The 6,870-nt window shown below is 38.0% G+C and overlaps 4 non-coding genes across 4 annotated transcripts; all 4 read left to right on the forward strand.

Moving 5' to 3' along the window:
* Positions 1–2,750: 2,750 nt before the first annotated feature.
* On the forward strand, positions 2,751–2,823 carry trnav-uac (transfer RNA valine (anticodon UAC)). The gene has a single exon. It is a non-coding gene; the product is annotated as a tRNA-Val (tRNA).
* Positions 2,824–3,096: 273 nt separating this feature from the next.
* trnav-uac (transfer RNA valine (anticodon UAC)) lies at positions 3,097–3,169 on the forward strand. The gene has a single exon. It is a non-coding gene; the product is annotated as a tRNA-Val (tRNA).
* Positions 3,170–3,388: 219 nt separating this feature from the next.
* Positions 3,389–3,461, forward strand: trnav-uac (transfer RNA valine (anticodon UAC)). Its single transcript has one exon. It is a non-coding gene; the product is annotated as a tRNA-Val (tRNA).
* Positions 3,462–3,954: 493 nt separating this feature from the next.
* On the forward strand, positions 3,955–4,026 carry trnav-uac (transfer RNA valine (anticodon UAC)). Its single transcript has one exon. It is a non-coding gene; the product is annotated as a tRNA-Val (tRNA).
* The last annotated feature ends 2,844 nt before the right edge of the window (positions 4,027–6,870 follow it).

The following is a 6,870-nucleotide window of genomic DNA, read 5'->3' on the forward strand; positions in this document are numbered from 1 at the left end:
CCTCCCTGCAGCAGAGCACCATCTAGTGACTGTGACGGGAATTGCAGGTGAGTTCGTTTGTTTTGTTTTGCTCCCTGTAATTTGCAAATGTTCACATGTACATTTTTGACATGGCACATACACGCTTACACCCCCACATATTAACCACAGAACCATCTCTTGTCCGGTTCTTTTGCTCATGACATTTCAGACACCTCTTACCTAATTTGCAACCCACACTTCTACTTTTTCTGTTTTTGTCTTTATCTTCTCACTGACCTCCTCTGTCAGGTCAGGTCACGTACACACCACTTACTCACACTAGATACAAGCTTTGTCAGTCAGTTCTGAACACTGTTCTGACCCAATGCTTGCAAGAGTGTAATTCTGTTTTGCTTCTAAATGTATTAAATAATCCTAAAGACATTTTTGTCTTCTGTGTTTCTTCTCGTCAAGGTACATTTCTTCCACCACACTGACATGAAGCTGTTCTACCTTGTTGTAAAGGATGTTAGAAAAACGTTGGTGGGGTCTGTTTAAATTAAAAATAAAAATACAGCATTTCCAGCCTACATACACTGAGCAATAAAAGAAAATCCAACATTTAGAAAAATCTAAAACTTGCAAAACTGCAAATAATGGCTCAGGATGCCATGAAGGGAAGAAAAAGACTGTGAGCTTGTGAGAAATGTTTTGTTTCAATGTGTGTGCCTCTTAGAAAAACATTTCTATTATGATGTTTGATATGTCTGCAGCACGGCCTTCACTCTGTATATGAACTCAGTCTACTTTGTAGTAACTGTTTGACTTCTGTAATGAACTTCCGTTTATCAAGACTAGATGTTGTCTTCTCACAGAACCAGCTGGTGTTACCTGTTATTCAATCTTGATACTATGTCGTAAATTATAGTAGCATTATATTATCAAAGGGGCGCCTGTCACAGCTTCATTCATGTATTAAGACTATAAAAGAACTATCGCTTCATGTATTTAGTCAGTTAACTCTGTACCGCTGTGTAAGACTTGTCTAACAGTGCCTTAACTTCTGTGAATGCCTATAAGCTGCTGGTGGAGACATTTGTACAGTGAAGACACCTGGTAGTAGAACTGACTGTGTCTAATTTGTTAGGAGGTCAGCAGATGCTTAGCAGTGCTCATTGGTTTATTGCTTTATTACTTTATTACCTTGTCTTCTTCAAATTTCCACTAGAGCAGCAGGAGTTTTGTCATGTTCAAATTTGAGTAAAGCGATATACTCTCGATGTTTAAAGATCAAAGGGTTTATTGACAAAGCAAAGAACTGAATGCACAGCTGCAGATTTAATCTACTTCGCTCGAGTTCCATAGAAAAAGCCCTGAATGTATATTTCAATCCCTTATATTCAATTGGTTCGTTCTTGTTGCTATGGTTATTTTTGGTGTCAGCCAATCAGCTATGGGTATGTCATATATTTTTGACGGTTTTCTATGTAAAGGTTTATTATTCTTATCATACCATCTTTTTGTCGCCTTTTAAAAATAGCTATGTGACTGGAGTTGCTTCCTGCAAAGGAGCTTGCTGCTGCGCTTGGGCTTCCTGTTAAACGGTTTCTATGCATCTGCAGCTCCGTACTAGTTCCACTTAAGACGGTGATCTGACCTTTTGCACTTCCGGTAACCCTGCATTTACACTTTTGAACTCCTGCCAATACGTCTTTTTGGCCTGAGTGTGAACTTTCATATCTGCATAATCATGACAACACCCGAGCTGACAGTGATTAACCATGTCATGTCCTTGTTCATCAGTTTAACACATTTGATATTAAGGCTTACATAATCGGCCTGCCAAGGAGTCCAATCTGACTCGCTGGATAACTTTGCAAAGTATGAAAATGATGGAAAAGCAACTCCAATTTTTCTGCTACTTCAGAGGGTTTTTCCATCCTGACCAGAAAACAATTCAACACAATACATTTGACAGCTGTACATTTGTATAGGAACTACACATTTTTGTTTTTTTGTTAAATTAATAGTTATAATAATGATAATAATAATAATAATAATAATAGTTGTTTAAGATTGTTATGTTATGAATAGTTTTATAAGTAGTTATGAGGTTTTCTTTTTATGGTTCCATAAAGTTCTGAAAGTAATTTTCACTTTCAATAAAAATCATTATTGCTTTGTTATATTTTCATGTCTTAGGTAAAATAGGACATTATCCAAAATTAGCCGTGTAAACACACCACACTGCAGATATCTTAGGCAACATTAGGCAACATTTTTGTATATTACAGATAGCGTCTTTCATTTTTTAAATATATTATATGAAATGCCAACATCACAGAACCAGCAGTATTTTTGAAGTCACAACAGAGTGTAAGTGTATACTGATGCCGGTTGAAGTAATGTTCATAGGTTTTTCACAGCTAAGAAACAAAGCAGGCAGAGATGTGTAGGTGTACTGGAAGCCATCAGAAACTAACCACAAGTTGCATTAAACTCATTGGCCCTGTTAAGGAGGAACCACAAGATGGCGCTCCAACATTATTATGATACAGACAAACTGCTTAGAGCTCAGTTTACTTCATGGAGCTGCTTAGAAATCTGAGGAAAACTTTGATTAATCCTCAGCTCAGCCAAAATATACAATATCCTCCTAAACTCTTAAACTCTATTTCATTAATTCAGGCTTGATACATTTATAGTCTCACTTTAAAGAATAGGCCTGTTATGTTTCACAAGAAACTGCTTAAAAATGTGTGTTTGGATTAGGAGAAACTTGTATCAGTGGTTCCATAGTGTAGTGGTCATCACGTCTGCTTTACACGCAGAAGGTCCTGGGTTCAATCCCCAGTGGAACCAGATGGTGTTCTCTTTATGAATGGCTGGATTTGGTGTAACATTAGATAAAAACCTAATCTAAACATAGCTGTAAATTGACTTTAAAAACTCTGCTTGCCAATAAAGATGGATTGTTTTATACAAACAAATAATAACATGTCCCAAACTAATATGAGCAGAATAAATTGAGGCAACAGCTCAGAATAAAATCTAAAATTCTGCCCATTTAGCTATTATTCAATGTGACTATTCAGTAATCTTGTATTGTATTTATGTAACATTGATATTTGTTAAGGTTCCATAGTGTAGTGGTCATCACGTCTGCTTTACACGCACAAGGTCCTGGGTTCAATCCCCAGTGGAACCAGTAATATGATCAGTGTAGACAGGCTCTCCTGATATATAGCATGTTCGTTGTATACGGAAACTAAAGGTTGGTTGTAGCTAAATCTCCCAGCCAGTCTTCACTAATATTACTTTTTTATTCCTTTACTATGAGCTAAAATAAATGGACCTAAACCACTTCTGACTGTTGGACTATAGTCAGACACACTTCACAGATTAGAGCAGTAAACACATCAGTGCAGGTTCCATAGTGTAGTGGTCATCACGTCTGCTTTACACGCAGAAGGTCCTGGGTTCAATCCCCAGTGGAACCAGACTTCTTATCTCCTAATCCTTCCATTCATTTATCAAAACCTGACCTAGACGGAAACATGTTCTCTCTAAACTGAAGCTCTGAAAAGTGGGCGCAATAAATACAAGTGTGAACAACTTCTAAGGCACGTTGTGATCCGATCACTCAGACAAGTTGTCAAGATGTTCTGGTGTAGTGGTCAATACGTCTGCTTTACATGCAGAAGATCCTGGGTTCAATCCCCAGTGAAACCAGTAATCAGTCGTACTATCATATGACTGGTGTTGACAGGCTCTCCTCCTGTCAGTACCTGATATATGGCATCTTGGTCATAGAAGAAAACTGAAGTTGGTTGTACCTAAAGTGCTTCTTTGTCTGTCTTCATGACATGCCATGTTTCTTTTCTATTTCTTTACTGTGAGCTAAAATAAATTGACCTAAACCACTTCTGACTGTTGGACTACAGGCAGAAACACTATAAAAACCCAGATTAGAGCACTAAACACATCAGTACAGGTTCCATAGTGTAGTGGTCATCATGTCTGCTTTACACGCAGAAGGTCCTGGGTTCAACCTCAGTGGAACCATACTCCTTATTTTGAAATACTTCCATTCACTAGACTGAAACATGTTCCCTCTAAGCTGAAGCTCCGAAAAGTGTTGCAGAGATGTTCTGGGATACATCTGACTACATATCACTTGTAGTATAAATGTGTCCTGATGCGTCTCCGGCCAGGATTTAACAGGAAAATACGTCTTTTCTTTAAACGTTTGAAAAAAGGTGATGAGCTCAGATGAACGTGAATGGAGTAATCTGAACAGTTAGAATAGCTCGTACATGAAGATTAGATTTTGAAACATTTTTATTTGCTCTTTAACATTAATAGAAACTAAGCTGGTGCTTGTCTGACTGACTTAATAACTGCGACTGGAGCTGTTTGACCTTCTTGCATAAGTGATGTCAGCAGCAACATAATCAGGATACAACTGGTCAGCTGGAGACTCATAATAGAGACAGGTGTGAACAGTGATGTGTCTCTGCTGTGTTCGGATCAACTGAGACACAATTAATGTCCGGTATAAACGAGGCCTCACTGATTAAATGTGTTCTTTCTTCATGGTTTCTGTAAAGCACTTTGAATGACACTGAACCTGTCAGAAAGCTGCTTTACAATAAAATAAAATAAAATAAAACTGAAAAGGAATTTATAATTTATTTACAAACCAATCCAAAATATAAGTAGTTGCAAATTAATCATACTCCACAGGATCAACCAACAAAACATTTTCCCCAATGCAAACAGCTGCCCTTTACACCCTGGATGTAATGTCACCTTCTCCCCTCTGGGAGGTGCTACAGAGCAATGTGCACCAAAACCATCACACACAGGAACAGGTTCTTTCCCTCGCTGTCACTCCTATGACCAGTTAACTCACTGTGACCCTGCATACTGTAATACCCACTCACAAATAATATATATTTATTTTAGTTTAAAGGTAAAAAAAAATTCATTCATTACTGTATATTTGAGCAGACTGTTTTTACTGTGTACTATCACATCCTGCCTGAGCTTTCTGGTTGTTTTTTAGTTCCTGTTTTATTTTGAAATGTGTTCTCCTTGTGTTTCTGTTATTTCTACTATGTCCTGTGTTTTCCCACCTTAGTTGATTTCCTCATAGGTTTCACCTGTGTCTCGTTCTACTCACCTGTGTCCTATTTGCATTACCCCTGTGTATTTAAGTCTGGGTTTTTTGTTTGGTTTAGGCCATTTATACACATTTATACATTCCCCCCCCTTTCGTTTTCAATAATAACATCGTACACACCAGATCATTTTCAGAGAAGTTTTCATCTCCACAAACCTGCAGAAATATATCACATAAAGAGTTGCACACCTGAGGTTGATGCATTTTCTGTCGCATACTGTGACGTCCGGGAACCTAAAACTCAGTTTTCCCCTGTACACACAGACATGAATGGATGAAAGGCAAAAATGCATGAAAATACATCAGTTTTTCCAGATACTGGCTACATGTATACATGCCCTTAGTCTGTTCTGCTGAGTCTTATCACGCCTTGTCAGTCTTCTTCAGTTCTTGTTTGATTTTGTCAGTTCTCATTCTATCATTTAGTTCCATTGGAGTAAAGACATTTCAATCAGGAGAGACAAGTGAACAAAGAAAGATATTTATTGTGAATATATAAGAGAACAAAGTCTTTAGTAAATATAGACAAAGTATTTGGCGCTTGAACTCCATGAGGAATCATCCTGTAATGACTGCAATATATATATATAGATCCCCCATGAAGTCCAGACATGAGAGATGGCAGAATGGTAGATGATTGCAGATCCTGCGCAGATGTGGAGATGGTGGGGCACGAAACAGCTGTATGACAGTCTGAAGCAGAGAGAGAGAGGCATATTTAAAAAGACCGCAACAAGATGATAGGCTAAGGATGAAGTGTGGTGACAACTCAGTCAAGATCACGTCCCCTGGACATTGACAACTAGGAAATAGATGAGCATGCGTGAAAGAAAGAAGGCAGGAAAGTTACCCCTGAATGCCTGTCATGTGTGTTAGAGTTAAGCTTCATTTATCTCTGCTTTCCACTCGTGATACTGTCCATAACCACCTACATTATGTACAGTATATAAAGTAACTTACTTTTGTACCCATACAGTGTTTATTTCAGCACTCTTTACACCTTTGCCTATTTGTAATTCAACTCCTTGTACGTTATAGTGATATATTTGTGTTTAATTATCTTTTTACAACTTGTGTGTGAGCACATTGAGAAAAGTAAAGCAGAATATAACTCCTTACACATAAACATACTTTGCTAATGAATCAGATTCAGAGTCAGTACAACGTCAGCAGGTAAACACTGCATTTTAACAGAAGAAATCACCTTTTCCTATTTGTTTAACGTCTTCGATCCCTATTCTTTTCATCCCACCCATCCCAAGAGCCCTTCACAGTTCCTCATTGGTCCCTGCCCCCACTGCTTTACCTGATCGTTTGCACCTGTTCACTCTGAAAGGTGCAAACAATCGAAGAGAGTCTAGCCCATGTGTGTGTGTGTTTTATTACTAAGGGTAAATATTATTCACTGAACTTTGGACATTCATTTAACTGACATCTCACCAATCCCATGATGATAGTCACCATCATATCCTGAAGTCACCAACAAAATCTTAAATCCATTAAATTTTTAGCATTAGTCCATCATCACATAGTCCATAATTTTGTTTGCCAGCTGATTGTGGAGAATGAAAATGATCAACAGCAGTTCAATAAACTCACTGATAAATGCCTAAACAAGCAGCTTTCAGGTGCTCAGTGAGCTGCAGGGATCTCTCAGGGTTTGTGGTTCAGAAACATGAGGTGAGTCTGCTGGGAACTGCAAGGAGCCTTTATTTTAATTAATT

This window comes from Scomber scombrus, chromosome 1 (genome assembly GCF_963691925.1).
Source record: "Scomber scombrus chromosome 1, fScoSco1.1, whole genome shotgun sequence".
Taxonomy (NCBI): Eukaryota; Metazoa; Chordata; class Actinopteri; order Scombriformes; family Scombridae; genus Scomber; species Scomber scombrus.